The sequence below is a fragment of the Apteryx rowi genome, unplaced genomic scaffold (assembly GCF_003343035.1).
Source record: "Apteryx rowi isolate R43461 unplaced genomic scaffold, aptRow1 scaffold_17, whole genome shotgun sequence".
Classification (NCBI taxonomy): Eukaryota; Metazoa; Chordata; class Aves; order Apterygiformes; family Apterygidae; genus Apteryx; species Apteryx rowi.
Window position 1 is genome coordinate 2,669,507 of NW_020447974.1, and position 22,886 is coordinate 2,692,392.

Genomic DNA, 22,886 nt, shown 5'->3' on the forward strand with positions numbered 1-22,886 from the left:
AAGTTTCTCTCTTTGGGTAAACCACTGGCTGAGGTTGTCTGCATTACTGTGGTCCGTCCCAGTCTAGAAAAGAGAAAACTGTCCCAACTTTTGTGATCATAACAGAAGAAGGAAACAAAATAAATGGGTGAGACGTTAGTAGTGCATTCTTCTCCTCCCCACCCCCAGCTGGTTTAAACCATGCTGGCAAAAAAAGTTTAGAAGAAAAGTTTATAAACACAACACAGGTTGGACTTAAAAAGGATATGGCAGTTTGTAAACTTCTGTACGATTAATCATGCAAGTCAAGGAATGTGATGCAGCATTAGTTATTTCATGCATCTTAAGATAATAGGAGACCAAAGGACTTTGACCACCAAGTCTGAAGAGCACACGCTTGCATTCTGGATCTGGGCCGATATAACAGGACTGTAAAAATGAGAGAAAAGTCATCAAAGCACATTATTATCAAACTAACTGTCTGCAAATAATAACAGAACAGAATAGGAACTTCTGCATATATATTAACAAATATTTCTGCTGACAATGTTTTGTTGAAAAAATTCGCAGTTTTAATAAAAAGTAGTATGCTACATACTGGTGATATCAGTATAAGGAGGAATCGGTATTTCTGACAAAGACTGAAGGTAATGATCAACGTTATGGGAGATTGTCTTTCTCCATTTCAAGTAGGAAAACTCCTGCAGACTATGACAGGCATTAGACTAAGTCCACAGCAGGGAATATAATCACTTGCAAGTAAACTTGTTTTAATACATACTTCACATCAATGCAGTATTTTATGCACTGTAAATTTAAAATCAAGATGTTTGTGATAAATTAGAGTTTTATCCGGAAAGTACCTTAAACTGCAGTTTACTACATTCATGCTCTTACCAGAATCTGACTAGTTAATTCTAGTGCAACGCTACTGTTTTTCTTTTGTGGTCATTGAAAACCATAAAAATGGTAGAAAAGAGGGTTGAATAAAATCATATAAAACATGTAAAAATAACCCAGTACAGATAAAGTTTATAAAAGGAAAGGACCAACATAAATAGAGCATTATTCAAAATCTCTAATAGTTTAAGCTAAACAATCAACTCAAAGATTACATTTATGTCTGATTTTATTGCCTACTGTTCCTATAAATCACATCTAAAATTATTGTAACTGCAAAATCAGTAAAAAATACTTATTTTTTCAGGTTATTTTCTCCAATCATGTATAATGTTGTTTTCTCCCCATAATCCCCCATATTCTGATGTTGCCACTATATAGGTAACTTCAGTTAGTAGAGTTATTTTTGTAGTGCAGTTCATAAATATTAACAGAAACAAAGTCCTTGTTAGTGTGCTACCTTTAGTTGCTGCTTTTAACATCACAAACATATAAAGCAAACCTCTGTTACGGTTTCTGATTCCTTTGGCATATCATTTATATGTTCACTATCTTCACTTATTTCTCCATCTGCCATATATTTTCCATCTTCAAGTAGATCTTCATAACTGATGTTCTCTACTAACAAAAATATAAAGATCATACACTTTCACTTACTGACAACATAGGTTTTGTTGGCTTTCTGTTTGTCTGACATCCCTTCTCATTGTGCAGCATATTCTTGGTAATACAGGATACATACCATGCTTTCAGGGAAATGTTAATAAGCCAAACCTCCACTTACTACACTGAAATGCATTCCCACACAAAATTTTCCAGACAAAACACTTTGCAAAGACATTGCACTATAGATGATGAATCAGTTAACAAAAAATGGTGCTAAGAAGGCTATTTAATCCATGTTCTTTAGCTTAAAATATTAAACTACGTTATAGGGAACATACTGATCTGTCGTTTCACTGGAAACTAGATAATATCTTACTAATACTAGCAATAACACACAGATAGCTTTACCTATCGCAGACATTTTTAAAAGAGTACTATTAATAATTATAGGCTCCCACGGTGGCAGAGAGTATAAAGTACAGAATAACAAATAGCTAGGCTCACAAGACTTGGAGGTCCCCACCTACTGAAGTTAAAAATAAGAAGCTGTAAACCATGGGCATGGGAGGATTCCACTTTGTGCAGCCTCCGCAGGAAGCAGGCTGAGGGGACTTTTTCTATGCACCATATAGAAACATCACCCTTTATGTAGCGCACACATACACACACATGTTGCCCAAGTGCAAACCTTATGTTCTGTAAAGCTCCTCTTGTGAGCAATTCTATGTTGTAGTAACAAATGAGTAAGACAATTACAGAACAAATGGAGTATGCAAGAATGACACACTGAGTTTTTTAAATAGGTCTTCAGCACCCTTATATACATTCAGGAAAACTGTTAAAGAAAAAAAAATTGCTGGCTTCTTGAACGTCTTGAAACAAACCAGCAAAAATGAGTTCTAGCTTGAGTTGTAGTTTTACAGTAAATTGCCAGGCATCCATGAAGGCAAAGCCAGACCTTAGCTGGGCAAGTACGTCTTAGCCACAGGTTATAAAGCAGACACAGATGTACAAAACTACCAACACAGGAAAACAAAAGTTTGGAACAGCAGTGAGAAAAGCTTTACATTTTTGCATAACAGGAAATCCACTGAACAAAAAAGAATTACAAATAACCACTAACATGCCTCATTTGCCTTAAAGAAATACAAAAGCTCCTAAAATGAGAAATAACATCACTGAGTAAGAACAACCACGAAATGAAGAATTTTCTTTAAAAAAAAATCTCTCTTTGAACATAACGGCTCAGTGCACAGAATAGATGATGGAGAGGAGGACAAAGAACTGCTAAAACAGAACTGCAATGAAAGCCCAGCTGAGATAATTTCTTCAAGTTCTGGTATCGGCAGACAAACACCATTCAAAAAAAGTTTTCCTGCAATAACAGTTACTCCATAGGCCTTCACAATTTATATACTCACAAGCAGAATGTGCCAGGATCAGGTTCCAGACTACTGAAAAATCAGCAAAAGGGGAAAAAGAAGTTCCCAGCGGTCCTAGATTAGTTAGCTTAATTTGAATTCCTAGAAAAATGTTAGAATACTAACTGCAAGAAAGGCTACATAATACTGAGATGTACTGGTTCATGGGCAAACATCTACTCCAGGAGACTGTATCTCAGGACTTTTTGTTTTCCCTTAGCAGCATACACAGCTTATGTAGATTCATGCACCATTTTCAAGCCCTGCTACATGCACAGCCATGGAGATACTCAGTTCTTCTCAATTTCAGATGCATTTAAGAGAAACTTGTAAAAAAAAGAGGGAAAGATGGGTGGATAGTGAATGTACCTATAGGCAATATATCTGTAAAAACTGTAGTTCCTGGAAGGTACTCTTTCCTTTTTCTACTTCTTGTCCACTTCTACAATCTCATGGGGGATGGATGCAGTACTCCCCTCCAGAAGCTTGAGAATTATTTTGAAGTGTGTCTGAGCGTTCTCTTAGCAAAATAATAATTGATGGAGTGCAAATGAGGCATTGTATTCCAGCACAGAGCTTCCTAAAAGTGTGAATGGAGCTCCAACTAGCTGCACTGCAGAGATGTGAACTGCAGCCATTATTTGATCACATCTTTGTTGTGGCTCTCCTGGAGCATGTCTGATCACCAATGAAGAAAATCATCTTTTTTGTCTCATAGCAGTTTTTGCTATGGTCCATCACTTAAGTGGACAACCCCTCAGCAGAGACGTCTGTGCTCTCCAATGTCTTGGCAATAGAAACAAATAAACAAAGACATCACTGGATGTTTCTGATGTTGGCTTCGCAGACATGGCTCAGGACTTTTTAACAACTGACTTGTGTAGAAATATTTTAGCTCTAAGATGTGAATTTAGGGAAGAAAAATGGATAAATGAATCTCCTGACTCAAATCAAATTACAGTCTAACCTAGTTCAGGAGCTTGTGTTCAGAGACATGCTGTCTGGGAATAACATCTGTGTGCCATAGGAAGATCTCCCACACTGCTTGCAGAAGTGACAGGCACAAACAAAAATCCTTTTATGGAAAAGTGCAGCAGCAAGCAGGTAGACAAAGGCCCAAAGGGCTGATCAATAAAATGTAGCTAGTATCAAATTCAGATTTCACTGGTGCAGAGTGTTTCTGAGGAGGAAACACCCTCACCAGGAACAGAGAAGACAGACAGCTCCTCTGGTGGGGTACTGAGGGCAGAAGTTACCTCGCTGATTAAAACCAGGAGTGATCTCAAGTCCTTCTGGTGCACTCATTCTATGGAGTAGAGTTCTCCCTGGAAAGAAAAAAAAAAAGTTGTCAGAGCCCAATAGGATTAGTAACTAATAAGATGAGGCTAAAGAAGGTCTACTATCATCAAGGATGGTGCCAGAGGGAAAAAAAAGGAGACAATGCTGCCAAAAAACACAACCACTTTCTCCTGATACCTTGATCCCCAAAGGATCCCAGGGTTATAGTCCCAGGCCAACAGAGACAGCTAGGGAAAGGCGGCAGGCAGTCCAGTTTGCCCGCCCTGTGAGAACAACAGCAGAAAAGTCATGTCTCAGAACATGGCTCACCCCTGCAGCTCGACAAGTCAGTAATGAGGACTTTATTGACAAGATTTGTATAGATGTTGAATCACTGAATATCTGTCAGAAAGAGGAAGGAGTGGAGGGTTACTGCTGATATCTTTTTTTCCCTTTACTGTAACTGCCAAGCTCAGTGGCACCATCCTGAGTGATGATGCAGCACTGTCAGAGGCCACACTTAAATGAATCTGAATATCTCCTGATTTGCTGGCTCTGTCTTTGATAATATTATGATTACAATTGGATCTAAAGAAGGACCTGTACTTCTGAAAGCTGACCTGTTTTCCAAATTACATCATTTGGTTTAATTAAAATATTGCTTCTTCCCACAAACTTTTCTCATTTGTGTAAATGCATAAACACTAGACATTCAAATCCCTGAGAAATTTTAATTCAACAAGATGGTCAGTACATCAACAGGACTTCTTTTCTAACTCTCATGACCTCACTCACCAGTGCTCAAGAACAATACGAAAATAACAGCTCTGAGGTTTTTTTCCTCTGCCTTTCACATTCCTCCACAGGAATGGTCCACAAAGTAGGTCCAGAAATCATTTAAACAGACACAAGCATTTAAAGAGTTAATAAGGAAGTGTTAATCAAGAATAACCAGGACTAGAAAAATCCTGATTTTGACAGTCTTCTCATCAACAGAATTAACATTCATTTACAGTCCACTGAAGAACAATTTAACTAAAGGCACAAAGTATCCTGCAGAACCTTTTTATTGCTGACAATAATACTTGGATTGGAATTAGCACAGCTTGATTTTTGAATCCCAAATTGAGTCTGCAGAGAAGGCAGTTAAAAAAAGGGGGGTTTCTTTTACTTGCAAACTGAGCAACTTGATCTGGAAGTCATTAACAGATAATAAACATAACCTTCCCCCACTCACTCCCAAGATGCCATCTCTACAGTCACTTTTCAGAATACAGTTGTATTTTTTACAACATGTCATCCTACAGAGAAAAGTCTTGCAGGCTTCCATTTTATCTAATTTCTCCCTTACTGCTAAGGAATTAGTGCATTCTCTTCAGCAGGACTCAGATCCTGACAAGGAGAAAGAAGTGGAGTGGAAGGAGGAGGAAGTGGGAAAACAAGAAAAATAAAAGAGACATTCAGGAGTAAGTTACATCTTTGCAAAATTATCATACGGATTCTTCATTATGATAAGTCATAGACATAAGAAAACATACACATTTGATGCATTTACTGCTGATAGTAACATCACAGTGACTGGTTTTGTTTCATCATCCTATACACTAAATCTTTATAGTTCAGGAGATAGTATTAATGGTGGCAGATATTTATTTGATGTGCACATAAGAATTTTTGGTCTGCCATATTGTTGTATTTACCAATGTATAACTATAACACTGTACCTAAACACTTAGTTTTATTTCTAACTTATCACAATAGTGAAAAATTCAGAAGCTTTTATCTGTTTGAAAGAAATTCTGAATCATATTTTAATTCTGAATCAGCTGAAACATATTAAGCCTTGATGTTGCCATTAAAAGCTAGCCACTAAGATTATTACTGTTACTTCAATCTTTTTACAACTTTATTGTTTCTTTTTCCAAAGGTCTGGATAATTAAGACCTTACACAGGCAATACTTCCACTGACGTCAACTAGTATTTTGTCTGCGTAGAACCCTTACTGCTTTATTGCCACCCAGGTTCAGGTGTTTTATGAACAAAAGTGAAATCTTGCTTACTCTGAAATTAATTGTGTTTAGCCAATGACATCAATGCCAGTGAATTACTAGGGACTGCCTGAATTAGGGCTTCCAACACAGCTCTTCATGGCTGTCAATAAAAGTGCAGATCTTTTCTTTAATTTTCTTGTCCTTTATGGCTTTCATGAGTATAGACATTTTTGTAGGGTACTTTAGTTCAGTCATCAAGATGCAGATAAAGTTGTATTTCAAAGTTGCTGTGTGTGGAATTAGTTTAATTATCTCTTTTCTGTACAAATACAATATTATAACTGCCTCTTGCTTTAACATATTCACCTCTGTAACTTTCACCATTCTTATAACCATTTAAATAAAAAGCCAAAATATTTCAATGTAGTTAAGTTTTTTAAACTAGATACAGATATTATGTTAATGAAGCTAATTATGAAGGTTCTGCAGTTTTTGGAGCACTCTGATACCTTTCAAAGCTCTAAATTTACTTCTGATTCTGAGTGTGACCAAATACTCTCTTTTGAACAAATTTAAGGATGTTAGTATTTCAAACCTTCTCATTTACGTGTGAACTGTGAATGCAGCTTTGAAAATACAGTCTGCACACATATGCTTGTATATAAGTATATGACAGGTATAGAAACATAAAATAACTATCCATACTTTATTATACATACTCATGGTGTACTGGGAGATTACACAACAACAAAACCAGATATTTTTGCAGTTTAGCACAAACATAAAGACCTTCAGGGAGCCTGTGCTCTAACAAGGAATATAATATGTTATTAAATAGCGGAGAAACAAGCAGTGAATGAACAATGAAAAGGTCAACGTTTTCTATATTGCTAAAAATTATCTACCAACAAATTGGACTCTGTAAATGAAAACGAAATGTAAATGAAGAGTTTGTCTGCTTAGTTAAACGTTTTTCCAAATTCTCTTTGGAAAGACAAACGCCATTTAGAAAAGAAAGCAAAAAATACAGCCAGTCAACTTTACAGTGTGCTGCAACAACCAGTCTCAAACAGATACCTAATAGAGCTTGCCCATTACCTAATCACTCAACAATAAGCAAAGATTCCAGCCACTACTTCTTACAAATTCTTATTGGAAATAAGGTATTCAACAAAATTTTATGAAGGATGGCAACTGCAATATTAGTGCAAACAATCCTGCTAGACGAAGCAGCATAATGCACACATCTCACAGAACGCTTTACAGATACAGAAAATATTTCTCACAAATTTATACCTAATGAAAGTAGTGCTCCATGTTAGAAAAATATTATAGATGTAAAACTGCTTTCACTCTATTTTCACACTAACAGCTATGGAAGCATTATAGAAAACACCAAAGAACAAAAAATAAATGCACAACTTTTGCTCTCATTGCATACAAGAAAGTCTATAAGTAGAAAAAACTCATTGATATCAGCTCTTTTCCAAAACAAAAAGTTATAGAAATATTTCAAACAAGTTTTGGAGCTTTTTAACTATTCTCATCAYATAAAACATCTGCTTCCTTTTGGTGCTGAAAAGCAACTGGCTTATTTTGCGTGACAGCCCTGTATATTAAGGTTGTAATCTGTTTTTCTGCCTCTGCATCATGACCAGTGACAGATTTTGAGCCACACACTACTATCATCAGATTAGGCTTGGAGATAACTTTTTTCACTCCTTCCTTTCCAAATATGGAAATAAATCATTTGAAAGCAGTAGCATCAGTAGGCTTTTTCAATTATTCTGTTAACCCCAGCAAGTAATCTAATTCAGCGTCTCAAATCTGTGCAAGTTCTTGACAGTCTTCACAATAGGAAAAACTAGTCCAATCTTTGTCCTTAAAACCAAAACACTGTCTCTGATTATCTGAACAGAGAACAGATTTGCTGTGTAAAGTGGTGTAATTTCTCACTTTGAGTATTTCTTTTCCAGATATACAAGAATTCCAAAAATGCTTTTCAAAATATGGTCCCATTTTAAAAGGAAACAAACAAGAGATCTTTATACTAGTTATGTTATTGTCATCATGATCCAAAGATGTAAGTGAAGCAAGGCTTCTATGGGGAAGAAAGCTATTATACAACTAATAACAACTGGAGAAAAAAAAACCCAAAACACCAAAACAGCCAAGTTTGGGGGCATAGAAGCTCTTTCCGAAGTGCCTAGATTAGAAGACTAAGATCCATACGCTTTTATTCTGTCAACGGAGAGAGATGAACAGCTTCTCCTCTTTCCTTGATAAATAAGGAACTCAAAATCAGGCATGGTGCAAACATCACCTCACCTGCTTCTCTGATTTGAAATGATGTACATTACTGGTCCTACGAGCTTGGGAGGAAAATGGATTTGTTAGAGAAAATAAGAATTGATGATCCAAGGAGGATTAAAGGGAAAAATATTCAGTACTGAAAGGACCAAGTGCTGGATAAGCAGACCACAAAACAAGATGTCAGACAGAAGCTGGAGATTCAAAATTGGACATTCAAGAAGAGGTTAATGATAGAAGGATATTTCAAAACGTGACCTAAACATCAAAGCTGAAGGTGAGGGGAGGAAGAGAAAGCTGGTGATATCAATTAAAGAGAGCAGACTCCTATGGGACCCCAACACGTAAGTTTGTTTCTTTTTACTTAGAAAACCAAGCACTTGCTTAGCTAAGGTAAAACTCTGCGTACCTACAGCAAAAATCAAGACTTCATAAATTCTAACACCAATACAAAAGAATAACTTTGACAACCATCAGATGCCATTTATTTACTCTGAATCCTCTCAAAAACTTGAGGAAAAAATAAGGAAAAATATCTTTCTAGCAAGCCCGTAGGTATGAATGGAATTGGAGAATTTAAAAATCTGGGTTCAATGACTGAAGAAGATTTGCTATCAGTTCCTTCTTATTTAAATATAGAACCTCTAGGTTAGGTTTTCTACTTATCATCAGACAAGAAAACTTTAAAAGACAAAATGAACATATTGAGAGCTTGCATGAATAAAAGTGACCAGCAAGGCTTAGAAGCTAAATGTTGCATCTGCCACATTATACTTGAGAATCTGACTTCTCTTATTGGAAAAAATAAAACTTATCCAGATTCTTTCCTACTGTAACATAAGAATACAGGAATGGCTGTACTGGGTCAAACTAAAGGCACATCCAGCGCAGTATCCTATTTCCAACTCTGACTGACAGCAGATGCCTAAGAAAGATTTTAAGAACATGGCAAGTGTGCAATGATATTTCCACAGAATTCTCTCCTGGCCACATGCAATTTGTGGCTCGGGAACCAGAGGTGGGCACTCTGCATTTAATAGCCCTCCACAGATTTTTCTACTAACTAGTTATCTTTGAAGCTTTGTAAAATTTAATATCTGCATTATCCGCTGGTGCTTAACTTAATGCTGTACTAAGAGCCACCTCTGGTTTTTAGTTTCATCTGATGTTCTGCTAGTCTCACTTGATTTCAGATTAGGAAATATCAGAGAACTTATACAAAATCTTGTCATAGACAGCTGAAGAGTTCTGTTTATTAAAAGATCTTGCAAACAGAAAGCTCTTCTCCCAAAAGTTCTTGTGGCGGAAAGAACAGAGGTTCATTTTCCTGATTTTGCTAGCCTAACATTCCCAAACTAGTGGACAAGAATCTCTATTTTCTAGATTCAATATTTTCAAATTCTTATACTATGACCAAAACTTGTAATACCAGCTTTGTCAAATATTCTATGTTACACTGTACTTTTCTGAGAGATGATTTAACAACATTCATAGTATCTAGTACTGAATGTTTGAAGATAGGCTATTTTCCCCACTTTTTTTTTAAATCACTGTAAAAGTATTCATTTCTGAAGTACAGCAGCAAAAGCTCTTGCAGTTAGGTATTATTATTTATTTTTTACAAATGAGCTTGTCTGCAGACCAAGATGCACAACAGTTAGAGTTCAAGTGCACTTATCTCAGTCCTTAAAAAAGCAAATAGCTTGAGGTTTAAAGTAAATAGCTTTTTTCAGTAGTGATTCACTCTGAGATGTTGTTATTTTATAGCTATTTACTTTTTATGCTCAGTAGCCCTAGTGTGAAGAAAAGAGGCAGAAAAAGCAAATAAACTGAATCAGAAGAGCAAATCAGCTCTGATTCACATCCATTTTCCAGGATACATATATATATACACCTCCCTAGCAGAAACATTTCTTTATTCATATTGTCAGATTTATACAGACATTTTTTAAACAAAACTGCATTCATAGTTCTGTCTAAGAAAATTAAAGAATAAACTATACAGACATGCATCAACCTGAAAAAAGGGCAACTTAATGGAGTGACAAACTTTTCCATTGCTCATAAGGTTGACATACACGACACGTGCTGCCTGGTATGCAGTTTGCTGATAGAGGTATTGAACTGGAGTATCAATCAAATAATAAACAAATAACATCATAATGTTCTGGTAGAAACCAATTGCAACAATATACTATCTTCTTGTTGCCAGTACTGCTGCCCAAACTTCTGCTTCCACAGCTAACAATAGTTTCTCTCACTAGAAGGATTTATTCCCTTTTTCCATTTTTTTTTCTTTATTAAATTAGTTTGTTAGAAGCCCAATTTCATTGTACAAGACAATGAATTCATAAAAGACCTCTTGGAGTTAAGTGATCACTTCGATCTTTGAAAAAGAATTCTGCCTTCCAACAAGTATGGGAAATCTTTAAGATATTCTAGATACACGCATATTACTGATGCAACCACTGCAGATTTGATGCCAGGATTGCTAGAAGCACAGAACTTTGTGAAGCCTATCTTGTAAGTGCCCTCAAATATAATTTTTCAGTTTCATATCAAGTATCTAATCTAATCCACTCCCAATCTGCAAGAGAGAAATACTGGATCAGTGCCCTGAGAACAAGAACTTCAAATTGTTACACGTCTTCAGGCAGCTGTAGCACAGCAGAAGGCTTCAAAGTGTCTGACTTGTTCATCTAAATGCAAGAATGATATTGAAGAACTGTTGAATGTGATCATTATTTCAGCACATAAAGAAGTCTGATTTCCATAATTAGTATTGGTGTTTATTCAGAAACATATTCTGTACATGGTCCTGCTTTAGTGATGAAAGGTCACAAGCAGGACTGTAGCTTCTGCCATCTCTAACTGAATGCATGCAATATTTTACTAAAAGTACTTGCAAAAAATAGAACCATTATTATAATCACCAGCTTTCAATTAACTTCTTTTGTTTACACCCTCTTGTACACTTGCACACGAGCAAAACTTCATAGCGTATGAGTATGCAACACAATTAAAGAAACCTTTCTCTGGAGTGGCTTTTTATAATGTGAAAAGTAGTACAGCAGTGTTTCATTTTTCTCTTCCTCAGATTAATTAAAACATTCTGTTTTTGATGGCTTTAATGTACTAGGAGAACTGCTATTTTTTTTTTAAACAAGCTTTAAGAATATTCAGCTGCGGCTGCCACCTGTACTATCAGAGTAATCCTCACCATCATCACCAATGCCATACTATCCAATGTGCCAGACGTTCCCAGCTGGAGTGTGATTTTAGGAAAACAGTGCGGTTGTATAAAAAGTCTACATTTTATGAAGTCTTCAGAGACCACTGCAAATATATGCAGCATAATTTACAGCTCATACTCACATGAGTAATATATACGCCCTTACTGCAATGAATGCCTAAGTTGCCTGCAGCGGTTGGTCATTTCATCTCAACTGAAGTATCAGTAATAACTAGAAGTGCATGTAAAGTTTGTCGTTAGCATCCAGTGCTTTGAATCAGCTGCTTCTGGTGAACAAGTGATAGTTCTAGGAGTTCCTGTTCTTTCAACATTACTTTTACAGCACCTTAACTGTTAGCTCACATACACAATGAGGAAATAGCATGGAAACTTGCCACACAGCTGTGTTAGGCCTTAACAAAATACGGCAGTAACAGTAAGAACTCAGAAAAACTGCTTGTATCAACTCAGATATTATCTTTCTCACTTAGTATCTTACCAATATCTTATCTCATCAATATCTTAATGTGTAGCGGGAAGTAATGACATTTTCTGTTGCTAGCTGAAAGACCTGAAAGACCTGAAAGTGTCTAGTAATATTCAGAATGGCTCAGTTTAAGAGAGGACAAGCAGGCGACCCAGAAGACCAACTGTCATGACTGGCCTTCAGATTATTTTTTCTGTTTGTGCAGTGCTAAGTAATAATTGAATCAGTGTTTGGCTCTAACATCTGCTGCTGGTTGAGATACATAACTAGCTTTTCCAGCTTCAATCTGGGATACATTTTGAACACTATTAATTCCCAGGAGTTAGTGTCAAAGACTGATAGCGAAAGTGAGCTGGTTGCCTCCTATCTTCCAGTATTTAATATCAGTTCTGGATAGAAACAGCTGGAAACAATATCACATTTGCTACAATAAATTTTCAGAGGAATTTGTTGAAAATATCTCACATCTACAAAGAGCCAATTTAGAAAACAGCCTTATAAATCAGTGGTACCTACAGGAAGAGCCACATGAGCAAACTGCTTGAGTTGATTACCTAATCAAGTTAAAGGACACAGTTAGAGCTAAACTGACATCTTCCAGAGTCATATGGAAATCTAGGTACAATTTTGTCCCAAACTCTGAATCCAAATGTCCTCAATTAAGAGGAGTCCAAGCATCTCATATCTATCTATTTAGTAATGATTAAGCTGTGAATGAGTCCTGCAATTCTCATGTGCAGCTCCTGCTTATTTTAGTAGATGCTTAGCAGGTAGAAACTTAAACTCTGTTTGCTCTATTGCTGTCATGAACAAATTGCATTATATTAGCTTTTACTCTGCTGTTTCTTCTGGCTTAAGTGAAAGCACTGAACCCTTTTTTAAATCTAATGTTTTTCATTATTTTAACTTAAAATGCATACTATCTAGACTGTCATTAATTACTGTAACATGTCATAAACCACCCACAAATTAAAGTAAGAAATGAAAAGTCATTAAAAATTTAAAGTGAGGCTTTATTTATAATTGTGATAGTGAAAAAAGTATGGCACAACTTTGATGGCGGACTTTTTTTCTCTTTTATGATATGAGGCAAATGACTGTTGCATGCATACCTAGGAATTTCCACTAGTTGTGTGTGCACTGTCAGAGAGATTACATGGTGGATTAACACTTCCCGAGCCTTGCTGAATTGTAATTGTATGCCACAAGAGAAAATCTCTCTTGTCAGCTAGGGAGACACTAATAAAATATTTGAAAAATCTACAGAAGCAGATTTTAGGGAATATCACTGAATTCAGTCAACAATGAAAATAAACTCGCTCTCTTTTCTTATTGACCCCCAAATCATCTAACTGTTGAACAGTAATGGTACACATTATAGCTATAATTTCATTTAAAAAACCCACATATTTAAAATCAGGAACAAATATACATTAGACATTAAAATTCCAAAATGTTTTGCATATTTTGCATGTGGAGGAGCAACAGGAGTAAAAAATATGTATATTCTTTCTGCCTTTCTGGTTAAATACAGTATGCAACCCTGTGACTGACAACAGTAACAGTATTGGTAGGAAAAAGTTGATTGATTTTTAATACGGTGGCACACAATTTTATAGGTGTCTTGAAAAATGATTAGCAATACTGCGGTCATTCAAATACACATGCAAAAAAAAAAACAGGTACAGAAATTCTGTTCCCCATTACTGCCATTCAGATTTCTAGATACTCTTGATTGAAACAGCAGGTTCAAAGAGACTTCAGGAATTCAATTTTTTCAGTAAACAATGAAACGCCTTTCTATCCTCTGAGGCTATTTGAGACTTAGAAAGACGAAGGAGATAACATTCTGGTTCTAATTATTATGGTAATTTTGAATGAACAACTATCAGGTGATGAGGACTTCAGGTTGGTAAGCACTTAGTATGTTCCCCAATTTTTCTAAAATGGAAGCAGAGAAGAACTGGTACTGCAGATGGAACTCAATTCTTTCTGAGATCCGTTTTACTTAGTCCCATTACATATCTAAAAACACCTAAAACTGTTTCCTTCCTGAAAGAAAGTCTGAGAAATTTTGTCTTATAGTTCATTTTCTCATTCATAGCACTGGAATGCCTTATTTCTTATTTTTTATAATTTTTAATAATACTTATTATCTCCCTGAATATCAGAAAATAGCTTTTAATTCCTAATCCTAATTAATTAATTATTACCATATATACAGCAATCCGAATGCTTTTACAACAAGATGTTTATCATCACAGAAGAAGAGTTTATTAAAAATATGCAATCTCTGGATGCTTCTGAGTTGAACACTACAAGCTTATTCATACTATTTTGAGGTTCTGATACTTACATTCATATGTAACGATCATTTTTGAATACAGACATGAATATTTCAGTAAAGAAAGCAGGAGGGGTACTTAACAAAATATTGATTGTATTTATGTTCACCGCCAAAGGAAGGAAAAGCACTGTGATAAAGAAGCTAATCAGGAAAGATTTATGATCTTGCAAATGTTAATATCTCTGGCTCTGACAATTAGCAGCTTCATTAATGCAGCATCAGCAGGATCATTTCCCTGTATTTGTGTTGGTTCCGCTTTCTTTTCCTTCTGCACAAATCTACCAACATCCTATTCACTGGCTTCAATACAGTTGTCTCTAGTTTGATAGAGCATATCACTGCTTCCAATGCAAATATTTTCTTGCAGCCAAAGAAAGCTCTGTAGGTTGTAGCATCTGAAGAAAAAATGGTTTATTTTAGGCTAAAATAAATCATGAACATTTTTTCTTGAATTGAATTTAACCACTGTTATGGACTGAATTGATTTGCTTCCTAGTTCTCTTCATTAAACTGGGGACACCTGCTAATGAGCACTTTTCTGTAAATTGTCATATGGAAGTCATATGAAATTGCACTAGTGCTTTCAGGAAATATCTGGCTCGTTTTTTTTCGCACTTTCTCCTGTTCCTCCAAAATCATGTAGACTGCACTAAAGTTACATTCAAAGTAACTAGTAGTAATATTGCTTATCATCCAATTTCCTCGAAATTTCAGAAAGCTGGGATTTATGCTTTTCCCCAGTGTCCCAGGGAGTCCTTTGTTTTTTCCTCTTTCTGCAAAGCGTGCCTCTTTTCAGACAACTCTTTAGCTTTCAGCTACTGGAATGGATGCTAAGGGGAGGATACAGTGACTCACTCCTATCACTTCCTCTCTATTTGGAATTGCTGTACTTTTATTGGAAAATAAAAATTTAATGTAAGCCCTAGACACACTGTGTCGGCTCCCTAACAAGCCCCTCCAAAGAAGTCAGTACCTGCAATACTTAGTCCTATTCCTGCAGAAAAGCAAGAGATTTCCACTGTGGTATGAATCAACCTCCACGTGAGAAAAGACAAAAATACAGTAGCAGTTTGCTTGAAAATCAGATGCCCGAGGGGAACAGAAGAGTGATCTGTGAATAGCATGAATAAGAAATGCTTATTCACTGTTTTTAATGTCATGAGAAAAGGGGGAAGGGGCACCTAGGAAAATGAACAGGCAGCAGGTTCAAAACAAATACAAAGAAGTTCTTTTTTTTTTTTTTTATGATTTCTGAAATAAATGGTCCCAATGCAACAGTTTAGGAAATCCCTAAATCATTAACTGATGGATTGATGCTAAGGAAAGATGCTTTGTTCCTCTTGCTCTTCTGTACTAACCATTGCTGTGAAGAGTAGTGGGTTACATCTGACCCTGTAACTTTTCTCACTTTTTCCAGCTTTTATTTCAGTACTCAAGTGGAACATTCTCCTCGTCTCTGCTTCCAAGCTGAGTGGCAAGCTGGAACTGTAATCTTTCCAAAGATGGACAATAAACCACAGATCATTATTTTTTCAGGTGTAAGTATGTAAAACTATTTGCTTTTAGTCTCCTAAAATATGGAGGGCCATTTTTGATTAATTAAATTAATGGCTAAAATGAGGGATAAGAATGAGCAATTATTTTAGCTTTGCTCCCTATATCTAGTACTGCTTACTAAACTGTGTCATCAATTTGTAGGTTAGACCATCTGAATTCCCCCAACTTTTAGTATAAAATTACAGTAAAAGTAGTGAGAGGGAAAGAATGACTTTTTTTTTTTTTTTAACATGACCAGGAAGGCACCAGGCTGAGTCTCTGAACACATTGGTTACTGCTGTGCAGAAAGCACTGGAAACGTATCTCCATTTAAAAAGCAGACTAGTTTTCACACACACAAATGTATTCTCAGAATAGCAAAAAGCTTCAACAGGTGCAGTCGTGCAAGGAATTGCATGTGGACGCAGGCATGTGGTAGAGGATCTAGCAGGAACCCAGCTCTATAACCTTGGGTATTTTCCTACAGTTTGAAACTCTGTCTCCAAATATTTAATATACATGTTTATCTGTTTGTAATTAAAAGAAAAAAAAGCAAAAAAACCCAACACACAAAACAGTAGGTCTGACTCCTGAACTGACTCATCTCTTAACGAAGGTGTCAGAATAATTTATCCAGACAAGCAATACAACAGACTGAAGCCATAGCAGGCTTAATTAATTTGTCACTTCAGTAAATAGATTAAAAAAAGTTGAAATAGAAAAGCTGAGCAACATATTCATTTAAAAGTGAGCAAAGGAAAATGTAACATTTTAACTAAAAATTAAGTTACAAAAGACTTAACTTCTTACAAAATATGCAGTGAAATATACAACAAATGAATAGAGAATTTGAGTTTCCTGGGGCTAAGTACAAAAACAGTATATTGATTTTAGAAACTTATTCTGCAACAGTTTAATTTTAAAATATAACTGGCCTACTCGAAGCATAGTTAATCAAAACGGATTGATTTCTGACAGCTGTTATTGTTTGAAAAGTTAATATCTAGGAATTCTGTATTGATTTGAAAGGGCATCTGTTTCTAGAATGTGTAAAGCTTTGATAAAGCAGAGATAATTTATCTGCTTTCATTTTGTACAATAAAGCTGCTCTCAATATTCTTATCCTTATCTTATAATATTGCATGTTAAATAGAGTGGCTTTATCACGCCATCAGTTTTCAAGCAGAATCATTGAAGTCAGGTGGGCTTTCTGCTCCAGAACGGAAGGAGGGATATGATCCAGTATCATCTTACTTGTAGTGGGAAAACGGAAGAAAACTAGTTATTTATAACTATATAAAATGAAATAGTAAAGGCTGTATTATGCCACTGATTTATAAATAGTTTGTTCACTGATAAAAGTGAAAAATTATACTTTGTAAGGTATAGCTAAATTCATATTTCATTCTATTATGGATTTATTAAAATTTATTGACCTTGCAACAGTAGTGGGGAAACGTTAACAACAGCAAAGTATTCCAATTTTTATTATTCAAAAATTCTTTTGAACTAATTATTTTTGCTTTTAAATATTCACTTTAAACAAATAAGTGCTATTGTAAAGAAAAACTGATGCACCTTTTTTCAGCCTTGAGGAGATACATTCTGGAAATAGTGCTCTGTTTCTGCTTCTCTTCCACCCCTCTGCATCTTATTTACTCATTTATTCAGCAAAACTCTAAATTGGCACTACACACCCAGAAAAAACAATTTTTGTGGTGCAGCTGTTTCTCCAGCCAAAGGCAAAATTGAGCTGCCTTCCATGCACAAGACAGTGGTATCTTCCAAAACAGAAGGTGGAACTAAGGATTTTTACAGGGGGTCAGGGCAGAGGGGAGGAGAGGCTTTCTCATAAGATTTGGCAAAAAAGAGCCTCTGTTCTTGTACTGAAGTCTAGGGTAGAGTTGTGACAAACTATATGCTTGACATCCAACTAGCTGAGCAATGAATTGGTAGGGAAAAAAAAACAACCCATAGCTTTCAAAAGTCATAGAAGTTCTATGACTACTAGCCATTTACTGAGCTTTTATCCTATTCTCTGAATGTGTTTTATTCCACAACAACATACCATTCCTAAATATATGCACATAGAATCTGTGTGTACGTGCATGTATTCTTCTGTACATATACAAAAATGAGCAACACATGACGACATGAGTCTACCAGAAAGTTAAGCTTGTAGTCCAGCAAGGGGGGTGGGGGGAAGACGCATGCTAAGTGGCTGTTCTCATTCTCAAAGCACCTGCAGTGAGGCCACCTGAATTTAACTCCCAAATTTATTTAACTCTATTGCTGTCTCATTTCATAACCTTGGAAAATTTACATCTCCTCTTCATACTTCCCCAGCTGTGATCCCAAGATCAAGAATTCTCTATATTTTTTTCTTCAGAATTAACGCTGCTTGCATATGCTCCTTGCTAGGGAGCTCCTAAGTGTTTTCTGAAGAATACTACAAAGTTTTAGAAAACATAAATTTTCATATTGGTGAGTTTCTTTTCTTTTTTGTTATTTATACAGTTTTGTCCAAGAATTCTGAAAGCAATCATGCAGCTCCTGCAGAAATAAAATTGCGATATATACAAGAAAAATACTAGAGGAAACCACTTGAAGTCAGACCACAAGAGTAGAAAAGTTAAACCGGGATCTTGAAAGACAAATTTGGTTTGCCTTCAGGGTATAATTTCAACACCTGAAACATTAGCCAACACACACCATCTATGACTTGAATTACATCCCAGGTTGGAACCTTGTTACCATACCAATAGCTTGAAATTGGCTACCAGGGAAATCTAACGAGGCCAAGCAGACGGAGAAGTGATTCTCCACCCCTTTCTTCAATAGAAGCAAAAATATTTTTGACTCATGAAAATACTTCCAAAATGGAACACTTAAGATGAGAACAGTTTATAAAATACAGCTGAAATATTTGAAATTATATAGTGTCAAAAAGGGAATAACAGTCAACCAAATAATAAAATCCAGTTCACCAAAGTAACATTTAAAAGAATCTTCAATCTTTCCATTCTTTTCAATTTTATAATTATTTTTCCCCAAACAAAATATTTCTTATTTATATTATCTGGCAGAGAAATAACAGCTCCGCAAATAGGATGAGAATTCCAAAGTACTTCTGCATGTAGTACATAGTAATATTTCCATTCATCTACCACTGAAATGCATCCATGTCCAATAGGAATATAGCATCACTTCAAAAGTGTGCAGCAGAACTGAGCAGTTTAGTATCTGAAGTGAAGAATATTTTGCCTGATAGAAATTATACAAACGGAATTTCCCCAGCAGAATGAACCCTTCTAGCAAGTAACTTGAGTGCCTAAGGTATACATTAGAGGTATATATTAAAGTGAGAGTTCTAAGAAGTATTTTCAAGGCTCAATCAAAGGCTCTGTAAAGTACTCTGTTATCAGCGTTTTCTCAATAAGTAACAGTAAATTCTCCCCGCCTCCCAAAGTTATTTCTAAAGGAGAGCTTCTTCAGATTATCCTGTCATATTATGGAAGCCTAGCCTGGAGATGGCATCAGAGTGGATTTACTTTAAAGTACGTGGCAATGCAGTGAGGCAAATACGAACGTAACAGAGGTAGGTCCACACTTCAGCAAAGCCTTGCCACATAAGGTATCAGTCTGCTGCTTTGCTGAAGGACTATTGTTAATCCACACAAAATTGCAGAGCTAGTATGTTTTAGTTTTACTTAATTGCTAAAAATAGGTATGTATGCATTAGTTAGAGACATGATAGCAGTCTCTCCTGCTTGTTGTTGGCTTGAATCAAGACAAGAAACGTAGAAAACAAGTATTGCCACCTGAAAGATTTTGGCAACCTACGTGAAACAACAGGGCTCAGCTTAGCTGCTAGTAAACAGTCTTGTAATTAAATTATTAGTCTTGTAATAAAATAACCACTGTCACTTTCTGGCAGTCTTACCATATAGGCCAAGTAGTGAATCAACTAATAAAGTAAAGAAAAACAAGACAAACCAACCCTATCCAACCTGATCACCTCTAGGTGTAGGACTGGCATCAAATAAAACACAGAAAAAGCTTACATGTAACCTAGCTGGGATTGCTTTACCCAAACTCTTTGTCAACAAGAATGCTTTATTTTCCACGACTATCAGTGGAATGCTCATACTTTAAAAAAAAACCAGGAATTTCTGACAGTCTGAAGAGTTTTCCTATGCGGATGTCAGATATTTCTCTGTTATTAAGACCCAGGGTGAGTTTAATCTGAAAAGAGATCAGTTGGCCTACATCATTAACACACTTCTACAAACAGTGGATAAAACAGTTTTAAATTACCAGAAGTTGCATCATTACAGATTATTATTTTAGCATTGTTAGCCCTCTATAATATGATGTTGCTCCCACAGGAATACTGATTAAAATAGGAACCAGATGTGCTTTTCATGACCAGATTGAAAAAGATAAACAACCAGAAAATCAATTCAAATAAAAAGGATGCCCTAGGGGTGTTTCTCAAAACTGAAGAGGGAGAGTGTATGTATCTTTTAGAAGGGTGGGGCAGGAACTGAAAAACACTTAAAAACAGAACTCTCATTAAAAAAAAACAAAAACAAAAAGCACCTAAGAAACATGGAATCATCTAGTCTTTTAGACACCGATTTTGATAATACTCCAAAGCAACATTAACTTAACGTGTTGTGCATAAGCAACACTAAAACAAAGAAAAAAAATCAGTATTTTCAGTTTTGCTCATAAAAGACATCCATGAGAAATAAAGCTCAAAGACTATTTTAGGCCTAGATTCCAGTGTTTTAAAGGAATACTGCTTTGGCTTACTGGCTTGTAAATACGATATTGAAGTTCCAAAGAAATTATCTGTCTTCACCTCCGGACAGACACTAAAAGGAAGCCTTATCTTCTTGCCAATCCTGATTGGAGCACTTTTTATATTAAATGCAGGCCAGTATCTGGAATCTTGAAGACTGTGACTAAGACTTAACAGTACTGCGTTCCAGAGCAGGCCAGCTGTTTCTTTTCTTCATATGCATTAGAAAACAGCAAGACTTCCATTCACGAAGGAAGAGGGATCACAAATCACAAAGGAAATTACAGGATCAGTCCCCAGTGCCATAGATTCCACTGCAGATTTCAGTGTGGCTTTTTTGAAGCCATATATTTTTTCCCCAATTCCTTGCATGCACAGGCCATGAAACAGAAACCACTGAAGGAGGAACTTCCCTGTCTCCTCTAACAAGCATGGAGAAGAAAGGTTTTTCCCATTTGGGCAGGAAAAAAAAAAAAAATCCTATGTCTTTGTCCCTGATCTACCTTAATCTCGTAATAGCCAGTGAGCCAGTTGACTCTGCTCAGTACCGGCTCTAACGGCTTTTGTCCTGATTGCGCCAGGCCACTTTGCTTCAACTGAGAGTCACTTCCACTATGGAAAACAAAGACCACATAATCAGGCCTATATAACTTGGCCTGAAATAGTACACCCTATAAAGGTAAAAGAGAGAACTTGTTCCCAGCTTTCACGAAGAAACACTTCTGGCTATCAGTATCTTATTTTTTGTATGAACAAAGCTTTGTCACTGCTTGGCACAGTAACTACTCCACCCCTACTAGTCCTTCACTGCAAATAACAAAAGTCAAAATACATTCTGTATTGAACATACTTAGCACAATACTTAGAAATAAAAGATTACATATATCTTAATACACATTTAGTTTGCCAAATGATATTTCTCTTAAATATGTTTTAAAAAACACCAGGCAGGAGGAAGGGGGATTTAAATGAGTAGCAACAAATAAATTCCTTGGTCCCTCCTTGCACTCTCTTAAAATGACCCCCAGGTTACTAGGGTTTACTTCCTGTGGACCTCCCCTCTATTTTGTAGCTCCTGTTTGCACAGTTTAGGAACTCATTACTTTCCTCTGTTGCTGCCTAGGTCTCACATCTCTCTCCCTCTTTCCAAGAATTCTCCAAATTTTTCCATTACTTCTTCTCTGCCAATGTTTTAAATGCCCCCTTAATTTCCCTTTCCCCATAACTGATTCCCCAGTCTCTTCCATATGCTGGCACCTGCTAGTGCAATATCAGGCCCCCTTGGATCCTTGAGGACAACGAGAGTTTACCAATCTTGCCAACTCAGACAATAGCCTGGCTGAGAGGTAGTATTTGTGGATGTTAAAATATTGGTATTGGATCAAAATTGCATTCTTTGAGACATCATCTGCTGTGTTTGAGACGCTGATGTCTAATAGTTATTATAGAGACGATTCGGGTAGAAAAGTATTAAGTAAGATTCCTTGTTCCTCACACTGAAGAAAGAGGCAGAAGTAGCTGGAGTTGACAGAGCAAGCACCCCTCTGGAGGTATAAGAAACAATACTTCCACAGAGCAAAATATTTCAAATAGAACATAATGGCAGCTTTTGTGTGTCTGCAAAAGTTTTGTGATCCTACATTTCCTCCTGCCTCACACTACAGATTGTGGAAATAGACAACTATGATACCCTCTCAACTCCTCCAACATCAGAAGAATATTGTTTCCAAAGTCAAGCACTCAGACATTGGGAAATACCAGAATTAAGACTGTTCATGTAACCTTTTGGGGCACATAAGTGATCTTTCTTTGCATGACCACATATTTTTGCCACAACTGTAAAACTAGACACTTCTATAAAAATTATCTTCTCGTTATTGAAGTAATGGCTATCAAAGTTGTGTTGGTTGCAAGTCAAATGAAAAGGCAGGCAAACATACGGGGCATTACTGATAAAACCTCACAGTCCTCATACTAGGGTTTAAGAATTG